The sequence below is a fragment of the Amblyomma maculatum genome, chromosome 9 (genome assembly GCF_055883805.1).
Source record: "Amblyomma maculatum isolate TAMU_Amacu chromosome 9, ASM5588380v1, whole genome shotgun sequence".
Classification (NCBI taxonomy): Eukaryota; Metazoa; Arthropoda; class Arachnida; order Ixodida; family Ixodidae; genus Amblyomma; species Amblyomma maculatum.
Genome location: NC_139352.1, coordinates 123,821,037 through 123,832,871, shown reverse-complemented (window position 1 = coordinate 123,832,871; position 11,835 = coordinate 123,821,037). Strand labels below are relative to the sequence as shown.

At 43.5% G+C, this 11,835-nt stretch overlaps 1 long non-coding RNA gene across 3 annotated transcripts; it reads right to left on the bottom strand.

Moving 5' to 3' along the window:
- Positions 1-1,143: 1,143 nt before the first annotated feature.
- Positions 1,144-10,074, bottom strand: LOC146180316 (uncharacterized). Of its 3 annotated transcripts, none has more exons than XR_014700831.1 (5): positions 9,979-10,057; positions 7,971-8,104; positions 3,182-3,342; positions 2,130-2,270; positions 1,144-1,396 (listed from the first exon to the last, which is right to left on the bottom strand). It is a non-coding gene; the product is annotated as an uncharacterized LOC146180316 (long non-coding RNA). The 3 variants fall into 3 exon arrangements; XR_014700830.1 differs by having other exon boundaries at positions 1,145-1,396; positions 7,971-8,107; positions 9,979-10,074; XR_014700832.1 differs by lacking the exon at positions 3,182-3,342 and having other exon boundaries at positions 1,146-1,396; positions 7,971-8,107; positions 9,979-10,074.
- Between the last annotated feature and the right edge of the window lie 1,761 nt (positions 10,075-11,835).

Here is an 11,835-nt window from a genome sequence, read left to right as displayed (position 1 = left end):
CTTGTGCACGCGGTGGCCGGAGGTAGTCTGTTTGCGATCCCTAACCGCTAGGGTAACATGCGACGCCTTGCTTACGATTTTCAGCCGCACAGGCATACCTGAGGTAGTCTGTTCAGATCAGGGAACGAACTTCACGGCGTAGCTGACGCGTGAGATGTTAGCAAGACTGGGATGCGCACCGCGTTTTTCGACTCCTGAGCATCCGGAGAGCAACGGGACAGTGGAAAGGTGGAACCGCGTTTTGAAGAACATGTTGTTCCATGTTATTGAGAAAGATCCCAAGAACTGGGATAGACTGGTCCCGTTCGTTCTCTGGCCGTACAGGGAAGTCCCCCATGACACTACAGGCGTGGCGCCGTTCCAGCTCTTATTCGGTAGAAACCCTATCGGACCGCTAATAATTCTGCAGCGAACATGGACAGGCCAGCAACCCCTCCCGAACACACTCAGGGAAGAACCCGCGAAGTATTTGCGACAGCTACGCGAGCAGCTAGAAGTAGCGGGTTTGACGTCGAGCGCACGTCAGGGAAGTTACGCGCAGGCGTATAACAGGCGCGCACGGAGCAAGACGTTTGTCGTCGGAGACCAGGTATTGCTCTTTGACACAGACCCTGGCAATAAAATGGCCCCCAAATGGCTCGGTCCATTCGTCGTAACCGCGCAAGAGAGCTAGAACTCGTACAGAATCGACAAGGGAAAAAAGGCTACAGCGATAGTGCATGCGAACAGGCCGCGACCCTACTACGCACGTGTCAGCCATGTCGGAGTAGTTTTCGAGGAAGACGAGGAGTTTGGTGAAATCGCGTACACCCCTCGGTCTGTGCCTGAGAGATGTGGTGGTTGTCTGATAGATGCGGAGAAACTCGCACACCTACCTACTCAGGACCGCCTCGAGATCTCAGAGGTGTTTGCCGCTTACGCTGATTTGTTCAGCGAAACGCCGGGAGCGAAACGACCATCAAAAGAAAGTCTTTAGAACACGTATCATCTACGTATGATCTCCCTTCCGACAATTGGCCACCATGATTGAATAGAATGTATTTACATAGAACGTATTTATACCTCCTATGATTAGCCTATTGATAGCGTATATGGACACTGTAACGACTGTGTTCCGATAATTGTCCACCGTTATTTTAAAGAATCGTGTTCATACAAAGTATTAATACCTTGTGTTATGCTAACTATATTTCAAGTGTCCAATAATAACGTGTATTTTACTCACTATTCACATGCATGTAATATTTCGTGAAAAGTGAGAGTGGCGAAAGAAACAGATGCAAATTCATACCTTCATTTATTGCACAAACCTTTGACACAGAAACACTTGGTTTCCGACGGCAACGACATTGTGTGTTTGATGTACCAGCCATATCAAAATTTATCATGGTGTCACCTAGAAAAGAAATATACATGCTCAAAATTTTTCTGCCAATTTCGCATGCTTTGTGCTAGCATCACACACATCTCTCTTCACTCAGATGCCTGTTTTTCCTCAAAATATGCTAACTGGTTTCCAACCACTTTCTGTACAAACTAGTACCTGCAAAACATCCTCAGGAGATAGAGACTATTGCTGTGTTTAGTTGTATTCCTTTTGATCCTCTATATCATTCGACATTAGTTTATCACAATAGGGGCCCAGGAAACAAAGGAGTGAAATTTACACGCCAGTATGCTTGGTCATCAGATACTCTCTCCTGTGTAATTTGCAACATCAAGCAAATACACATGTTGAGCGGCAACGTATCAGTATGTATACATACATTTTGGTGCATGCTACCAGCAAGTGATAACACTATGCCTGTTTGCTCCCATTTTTCCTGAGTGATGGCTATGTTTGCCATAGCAGATGACACACACACATAAGTAATTACTGAAGGAGACCAGCTACACCAAGCACCTAGGGGAATACAAGAGCGATAATAGGGAATGATGAAGTATATTATAGTTAGCCTACAATATGCAGTCACACATACTTTTTGCTACATATGCAGGTAACAAGTTTCAATAGTGTATTCCCAGAGAGTAAGAAAATAAGAAAGTGCCACTCATGCCCATCTTTTCCTTTCAAGAGCTTGTCACCAAGGTAAAATCTTTATCACATATGAAAGCAAAATTTAGAATACCTTTCTTTTATAAGAAGTCCACATGGATGCTGCTACGTCCCACTGCTACTTGTCCAGGAAGTCAGGTTGCCTTGTTACTTGTCGGCACAGACCACGGCAACAGGGTGTCTCCAGATATGGTCGAATGAAGCAACAAGAGGACTGCATGTACATATGAGAACACTAGTCAGAACAGCAGGAAGAAAGATTGTTTGAATAATAAAGGAAAAGTCAAATGCACAAGTAAAAGAAACATAGGAGGAGTATTTCACATGGTTGCTGAGTGACAGCATGAAAAGCCCAGAATTGAAAATGCAATGCTCCACTGAGGAAAATTACATAATCATAAAATACATAAATACATAATCTAGGTAATCTCAGGAATAGTGGCAAGTCTTATGTAGGCACTATCTTTTGGAGATACGTGGAAAGACAAGTCATATGGGGTGGTAAAAAATGACTGGTTTGGTTTATGTGGTTTAACATCCCAAAGAAACCCAGGCTATGAGAGATGCTGTAGGGGAGGACTTCAAGCGTTTGACGAGCTGGAGCTCTTTAATGTGCACTGACATCGCACAGGACATGAATGCCTTTTTGCTTCAATTTTGAGCTTACTGCTGAACTGGTCGTACTCAAAATAGGTTGGCGCTACTTTTATTTAAATTTAGACAAGGTCCTTTTGAGGATACAAGACTTGCATGTGTCCCAAACACATTCAGGGAGACACGTTGGCCCAGTACAAAGGCTTAAAACGTGGAGAGCTTGTCTCATTAAAATCCACCCGGCCCCGCATAATCACTTTTTGGTACCTAATATTGCCTGCTTTGGCTCATCAATAGTAGGCTACCGACAATAGGAGCTAAATTATTTCATCCTTAAAAAATCATGCAGCTTACTGCTGGAATATGCAGTCACACATAATTTTTGCTACATATGCAGTTAACAAGTCGTAATAGTGTATTCCCGAGAGTAAGAAATTAAGAAAGTGCCATAAATGTCCATCCTTTCCTTCAAGAGCTTGTCACCAAGGTAAAATCTTGATCACATATGAAAGTCAAATATAGGAGAAATACCTGTCTTTTATAAAAAAAAATCCACATGGATGCTGAAGAAACCATGCAGCTACGTCCCACTGCTACTTGTCCCGGAAGTCAGGTTGCCTAGTTTTTACTTGTCGGCACAGACCACGGCAACAGGGAGTCTCCAGATATGGCTCAATGAAGCACCAAGAGGACTGCATATGCATACGAAAACACTAGTCAGAACAACAGGAAGAAAGTTATTTCGAATAATAAAAAAAGGAAAAGTCAAATGCACAAGTAACAGAAACAAACAAGGAATACTTCATATGTTGCTGAGTAACAGCATAAAAAGAGAAGCACAGAATTAGAAATACAATGCTCCACAGAGGCAAACTACAGTAAAATGCTTGTGCACAAAATTCTCTTCTAGAGTGGAAGATTCAGTGATATATGCAAGGGGTTACGTTTATCTATTGTGCATGCATACGGTACTATAGGAATACAACAAGGTTGACGACTGGGCACGTTGGTATGGGTTCATACTTCCCCAGCCAAAAGACGAGACACAGCAAAGAGGAGGACAGGACAAGGCTGGACTATCAACTGAATGTTATTGATAAGAAGAAAACAACGAAGACTCCTTCCGAAAAGCTCGTGCACAACCCAACCGGTGGAATGGCAGGAAATTGGGAAGAAGATGAAGAAGAAAATTCAAAGCCAATTCCAAGTCAAGGCCTAACTAACGACTTTTCTAATAGATGAAGTTCCTTACAATGAAGGCTAACAGATGCCTTAGCCACACACTTGTCCTCGGCTTTAGCAATGTAAAATGCTTCAACGAACTCTCTGCAGAGTTGATTACCATTGCTGTAAACTACACCCGTATTGTTGAAGTCAGGTGCACAAAGGGACGGGTCATGCTCCGACTTACACTCTCGGGATTGCACATGTAGCGCAAGATTAGAACTCGCCTTCCCTCCCAGAGAATTGGAGTGCTCCGTCAGGCGCACATTTAGACATCTGCCTGTCTGCCCATAGTAGCACCGGCCACAATTCAGCGGAACATGGTAGACCACATTCTTTCTGCAGGTGGTGAACTTTTTCTTATGTGACACTGCACAACGAAAACTATCACGAGGTACACTGTCGAGCCCCTTTCTAACTCTAGCGCACAAGGCTCCTATCTTGTTTCTCGCTGTAAATACAACGGGCAGACAGGCAGATGTCTAAATGTGCACCTGACGGAGCACTCCAATTCTCTGGGAGGGAAGGAGAGTTCTAATCTTGCGCTACATGTGCAATCCCGAGAGTGTAAGGCGGAGCATGACCCGTCCCTTTGTGCACCTGACTTCAATAATACGGGTGTAGTTTACAGCAATGGTAATCAACTCTGCAGAGTTGGTTGAAGCATTTTACATTGCTAAAGCCGAGGACAAGTGTGTGGCTAAGGCGTCGGTTAGCATTGTAAGGAATTTCATCTATTAGAAAAGTCGTTAGTTAGGCCTTGACTTGGAATTGGCTTTGAATTTTCTTCATCATCACCTTCCCAATTTCCTGCCATTCCACCGGTTGGGTTGTGCGCGAGCTTTTCGAAAGGAGTCTTCGTTGATTTCTTCTTATCAATAACATTCAGTTGATAGTCCAGCCTTGTCCTGTCCTCCTCTTTGCTGTGTCTCATCTTTTGGCTGGTGCAGTATGAACTATAGGAATACATTACTGTCTGGGAAGTCAACCTCCACATCACCAGGTATCAAACTATCTCAGAAGTTTCTGAAAGATTTCTATGCAATGACAGGAAGATCTTTCGCTATCAAACACAGTTGCAAATAACACTAAAATCTAATGAGCCCATGTATGTTTCTCTTAAAAATGTGCGGACGAAGGAAATGTAGTTGCTGCTCCTTTTATTTATTTACTTGTAACTAATACTGCATCATTTCCAGCTATATCATGCGTGAACACAATGCAAACAAACAATAGAGGTGAGCAAGCTTATCTAAAGATTTAGAATGACTTTTTGTAATAAAATGAACAGAAATCATTTAACTAGCCATGTACAGGAGACAATGCATGTACTAAAGCAGAGCTGCACAGATTTAAGAGCCTTAAAAGCTCTAGCAAAACACCCTTCTTGTCACTGTTGCCTTTTCACAAACACTACAGGCTAGCCGAGAGCTAGTTTAGGTACAATACCTCTAATTATCGCAATAAAACTGATCACTTTTTCAAATACATTGATAAACAAAGGTAGACATGGCTGAGCTTTCAAAACATCATCTGTTGGACAAAACCCTCATTATACTCTTGGATAGGTCTGATAATAAAGATCAGCATGGCGAACAGCCATTCAGCACTTCCATGCGCTATGCAAGCTTAATAGCCTTATCATATCTTACAGAACACTGTTGTAATTTTCAACACCTGAGAACCAAATTCCATGGGGGTTTAAAGGGACATCTTTGAGCAAAGTTCACTGTAGGATATTGCCCCCCAAAAACCCAATCACAACAATCTATAAACACATGTTCGACAGCCTCTGGCTTTCTGCACAAAATACAGTTCACACCCCATGGCAGAAAGATCTCTCTCTGCCATCTATGTTTATCCAGGCAGAACCCAAACATGCAATTTAAAAAGATTTTTAGCAGGTTGTAAAGGCATTCGTTTTACATGTTAGAATGCATTATTATTTGATAAACACAAAAGGGCCGCCACACTGATACTTCCCTTCGTCTTGCAGCCCACCCCTTCTGTAACAAGCCCCATCATGTTTGCAGAACTCAAAAACACACAAAACAGTTAAACAGAAAATGTTCTCCAACAGATAAATATCAACATATTACTTTTGTTATTGCTAGTAACTATTTGGCTCTAGGATTAACGATGCATTTATTTAGGTTGTGAATAAAATGAGTTCGGAAGTTAACTGCAAATCTTGGTGACTAGCAAGAAAGTAAATATTTGTGTATATGTTGCTTTGAGCAAAGTAGATGTTCTCATTTAGTCACAGAAAAATAGAATATCACTTGAACGAACGTCACTTCGACGATGTATTCAGTTGTACGAACTTTATTAAATCCCCCCACTGAAGCTCTATTGAACACTATGCACACGCACTTCATTTTAACAAACTTCAGTTATTGCTCATTTCAGTTCAACGAACATTTTCCGCGGTGCTATCCTGTGTCTTCAAAGTCATACTGAGCGCTTAAAAAAGCACAGTCCGCACTCTTTGTAGCATATTTTTATGTTAAGAACCACTCTTCATTATCGCGTGAAGAAAAGTGGCCGTTATTTAGCTTTAAAGTGAATTGGCTGTCTAAACTAGCTTGTAACCAGATGAATCCATAGCTGTCTGCACGCTTAATTAGCAGTACAGTCATAGCCAGTCAAAGCCAGATCTTCAGCCCTACCAGGCCCTTTAGCTCCAAGAATTGCAAATGTGTGCATTTTGGTTAACCATGATCTGCTTGGAGAAAATGAAAGCCTTGTCTCCTCAGCAGGCCGTTGTGATAGGCAAGATTCTCAGGAGCTTGCACAGTAATAGAGTTCAAAACCACTGTAGCCCTTTCAAAAGTGCTGCAAAAGGTTACGCATTCTTCACTTGCAAATCAGTGCAGTGACAAATAAATGGGCTCAGATAAGATTTGAACAACCTAAAAATCTGTGACAGATTTTCTCTTCTTGGGCTCCAAGATTACCTCGGAAGGAGACTGTAGCCATGAAATTAGGAGACGCCTGCTTCTGGGAAAGAGAGCAATGGTTAGCCTTGACCGCCTAGTAAAGAGCAGAGACATTAGTCTGCCAACCAAGATCCGTATAACTCGTGCTATGGTCTTTCCAGTTGTGATGTATGAATGCGAGAGTTGGACTGTGAAAAAGGCTGACCGCCGAAGAATTGACGCGTTTGAATTGTGGTGCTGGCAAAGACTCTTGAGAGTTCCTTGGACTGCCAGAAGATCAAATCAGTCGATATTGTCGACCATAAACCCTGACTGCTCATTGGAGGGTCAAATTCTAAAGTTAAAGCTCAGATACTTTGGTCATCTGATAAGAAGAGAGGAGTCGCTGGAGAAAGATTTGATGTTGGGAAAGGTTAAGGGTCACCGGAAAAGTGGTAGGTAACAAATGCGATGGTTAGATGGCATCCTCGAGGCGCTACAGATGAAGTTATGTGATGTTAGGAAGATAGTGAGAGACCGGAAAGCGTGGCGTGACATGGTCCATAGGGTCACGAAGAGTCGGACACGACTGAACGACTGAACTGAATATTTCTTGAAGCTAATGGAAACAATCTTCCACGCATTTATTTCAGTCTAATGAACTTTCATTTCAGCAAACTTTTTCCTAAGGTCCCTTGTTCAAGTGAAACATCACTGTATGTGTACATATGCTGAGGCAGTCTAAATAAACAGTAACTGAATGTCAGCATGAACATGCACACATATGCACAGTGCAGTCAGCTATATTATGAAACCGTGTTTGTCACTGAGCTATTAAAACACAGGTTTACTCAATTTTGCCTCAACTAGAAACAGTAGGTACTACTGCAATAAAACAGCTAAGTATATCTCCCGTTTTAAAGCTCTGAAGAGGCCATGAAAAATTTTCTTTAGTGCAGACTATCAGCAAGATTCACCAACGTGTCAGTCTTGCGCTAAAAACACAGCAAGAATCATATAACAACATCGAGCTGGTTTCAAGCTTTGCTTTAATGAAGCCTGTTACACATTCGCCCTTTATACTCTCAAAACAATAAATGCAAAGCATGAACCAGTAAAAATTATACAGTTATAAAGCAAACACATGAATGCAAAAGACATGAGCATGTGATACCTACCAATTCAATGTCTCCTTTACAGGAAGGATGCTTTAGGGCAGGGCACCCATGGCTAATAGAATAAACTGCCTCAACAGATTCATGACGCTGTCTGCTTCATATTCAGGCAGCACTCCCTCGATGGCAGATGAAATCTGCTGCAAAAGCAGTGTGACAATACAATTGCATCAGCTGGACTGCAAGTATTATTGCCAAACAAGCCGTAAACGCAGTAAAAGAAAGACTTCATTAAATCCATGCTTCTCAAAACCCATCACATACCATTACTTTCCCTACACTCCTAAAGAAAAGCTGCCTCAGAAAATGAATTCCTAGCAGCTCTAGGTCACATGTCACAAGTTACCAAAAAACTCGATCCTATCATCTGTTTCAATTCTGACCCTTGTCAGCAATGTCAAACATTATTAAACGAAGAACTTCCATAGTTGAAATTCACTTTTCAAAATATGCTGTTTCTCTGTGAAGCTTAAAGGTTCTTAGAAATTAAACAAAACAGAAGACTAAGTTTGAAAGCTCTAATCGCTTAATTCACAGTCAATTGTTAGCTTGACCCACATAACTTGCCACGCCTCCGTTAAAAAAAAAAAACACTGGGCCTGTACTAAAATAATACGTACTGACCTACTAAGGATATAAATATATCTATTACTGCGTTGAAGTCTGCGAATTGTTATAAATAAAATTATATATCACCCCCCCCCCCCCCCCAATCTGTGCTTACTCTAAAGGAAAGCTTAAAAACCTAATTTTACGCGGAAAGTCGTTGCTTATGGACTGTTCCAATAAAGCGGTAACCGAATGAGGCGACAACCCCTAGCGATCCGTCGCGCGACGCCGCCGCCAATGCCTGTCGTCGCTGGTGCATACCGCACGGAGCGACGGCGCTCAGCGACAGAAGCGCGTTTTCAGCGTTGCTCTGTTACCGCCGCCTCGTCATTCGGTCAAGGGGAATGCAATCACGCTATATCCCATTTTCAACACTAAACAGCATGAAGTACGATAAAACACTGATGAAATTTCTTGTAACGCATCGTATTTTAAAGGCTCACAGGGCAGCGGTGCGTTACTATACACTGCGATGCCGACTTGCATTGCAAGCAGCGACTTTCTCCTGCTCCTTTCGGAAATTAACAATATCAAGCCACGCTAACCTTTTTCTTTCTTTTATTACCCTTCCAAGCTTTTACTGAATTATCTCGATGCACTCATATACATACACGGATCAGACGAAGTGAGCGCGTGAAGGCACCAGGTTCTTCGCCCAAACCGGACTAGGAAAACTAACTTCACACGCAATAAAAAGAAAGCCAGAACGGAAGTTGAGCACCCTAAAGCCCTCTGCGATTGGCTGCCTCGCGAGCTGCTTCCGGGCGACACGCGAAATTTTCTAAAAACCCAGAAACCGAGCGACGGCGACGAGCGGCAATGCTTTGGCGGCCCTCAGCCCGTCGCGCGACGGCGTCGCGCGGCATGTCGCCGCGAATTGTCGCCTCATGCGGTTAGCGCTTTAACCTCGAATTACCGGCTCCATGTGCAAATAGCTCAACGAAGAAACACTATAAATAAAACAGATAGGTAGCGAGCGATCGCACACATCTGATGGAATTTAAAAATGACAGGTTTTATACGTCTACATAGCTTTTACGCAGTACAAGGCCTCTCTCAATATTTGAAATTTGACGGTTATGGCTGCGAGGCCAAGCGGTTGTTTACCTTTGAAGAATTAGTAATAACTCCGCAAAAAAACGCCTTAAAGATCTGAACTATGTTGCAAAATGATCGGAAAGAGGCCGCGGACAATCGAGGATCACTTTTTAAAACTTAACTAGGTGATAAAAACGCTAAACAATGAAAAATCTTCCTAGAGCATTGGGCGTGCAGTATGCAGCAAAGTAAAAAATGGGTAAACGCTTGTAATGTAAAAACTGCTCACTTCTGGAACACAAAAATTTCCGCGAGTATGCGCAAAGCGTTTATAAGAAAGGAATGAAAAAGTTTGTCGACTTACATTGAAGATTTCTGGCAGAAAGAACTATTTTCCAGGCTCGACGTCGCCAAACAGCCAAACGCCGCCTCTCAGTCGCGGGAGTATCACGTGACACATGAAGTTGCATCACGTGTTTTGTGGAGTTCGCTTTCTCTCTTTTTTTTTCCAGTCGCGCTGCCACGCCGCGCTGCTCCATCACGTGTCTTGTGGAGTTCGCTTTCTTTCTTTTTTTTTCCAGTCGCGCTGTCGCGCCGCGCTGCTCAGACGAAAAGCAGGATTAGTGGAACGCCGAGCGAGCGTCAGTTCTGTACGTTCACTATCTTGTGCGTTCGTTCTTTTTCTTCCGGTGGTTTTGTGGGGTGGCTGGTATTCGAGGCGACGCAGAGACTCGGAGTGGCGAGCCCACTTCAGCGATCGTGTGTTTGCTTCCTTCATTGTAATGAAAACTTGAGTTCTTACCGTATGCGGAGCCGCACATATTGAGTGCCTGAGCATGAGTTATTTGCACGCACGCGCGCTCACACACATGCAGATTTGCAGAGGCGAAAAAGAAATAGCTCTCAAGACTGAGAGCATCATACATTTGTGCTAAATAAACACGAAAAACTGATTGCTGATTTCGTTACTGTTACTCGGAGACAACTTTGCTCTGTGAATATTTTGTGAAACTTTAAACCCATCCTTTTTGCTGTATTGATGACATCACTGCGGTAATACCGTGAAATTGCGCTGTTATTCGGAGAACACATATCTGTTTTCCTTTTCTTTCCTTTTTTTGCTTTTGCTGCTGTTCATCTCTGTAATGTCTGCAATGTTTATGCCTGTGTTTACGCCTGTAATGTGTTCCATGTAAACTAGCTTCCTGTTGAGCTGTCACCTGCTGATGTTTGCGAGAGTCCTTGGCACTCTCAAGCAGTGTACAACTTTCTCGCTGAGGTGCCCCCCCCCCCCCCCCCCCCGTCCTCTGGATTTGAAAACAAAAAATTGATTGATTGATTGATTGATTGATTAATTGATTGATTGATTGAAGGGCGCGTAAATGAAGCCGTCACAGGTTTGACACCGCGCGCTGTCTACGTTGGCTAGCCTGCCCGCTTCTCCTTTCATACCTCCCGCACTTCTAGGGGAAAAAAAAAAAAAATGCGTGCGTGCGTGCGCACTGCTGTGTGCTTTGCTCGCAGGGAGGCTAGGTATATCACTCTTATCGACTTGCGACGCGGATACTGGCAGGTGCCGGTAGCTCCGAAGAGCCAACATCTGACCGCCTTCGTAACTCACGAGGGACAATATGCTTGGCGCGTCATGCCGTTCGGGCTAAAGAACGCCGCCGCCACCTTTCAGCGGATAATGAACACCCTACTCTCGAAACATCAGGCTTATGCGGCCGCATACCTCGATGACATCGCCATTTTCTCTTCCTCGTGAACTGAACACTTGCGGCACTTAGAAATAATTTTTTGATTTGTTGCGCGACGCCAAGCTTAAAGTCTTCAGACGACATCCTTAGCGCAAAAAAAAAAAAAAAAACACACGCACACGAGAGAAAAGGCGGGACAAGGGACAAGCGCTTGTCCCTTGTCCCGCCTTTTCTCTCGTGTGCGTGTGTTTTTTTTTTTTTTTTTGCGCTAAGGATGTCGTCTGAAGCTGAAAACCATCTAGCCCGTCTAAAAGTTCTTTTAAAGCTTAAAGTGAGCCGAGAAAAGTGTCAGGTCGCACAGGCCCACATTAAGTACCTAGGACACATAGTGGGAGGCGGAACCCACGGGCCCGACCCAGAAAAGATATCGGCCATTCGTGGGCTCGTGCCCCCCGCAACTACGGAGTCTGCTAGGCTTATGTGGTTACTACCGCGATAACGTTGAAGGATACGCCGAGGTG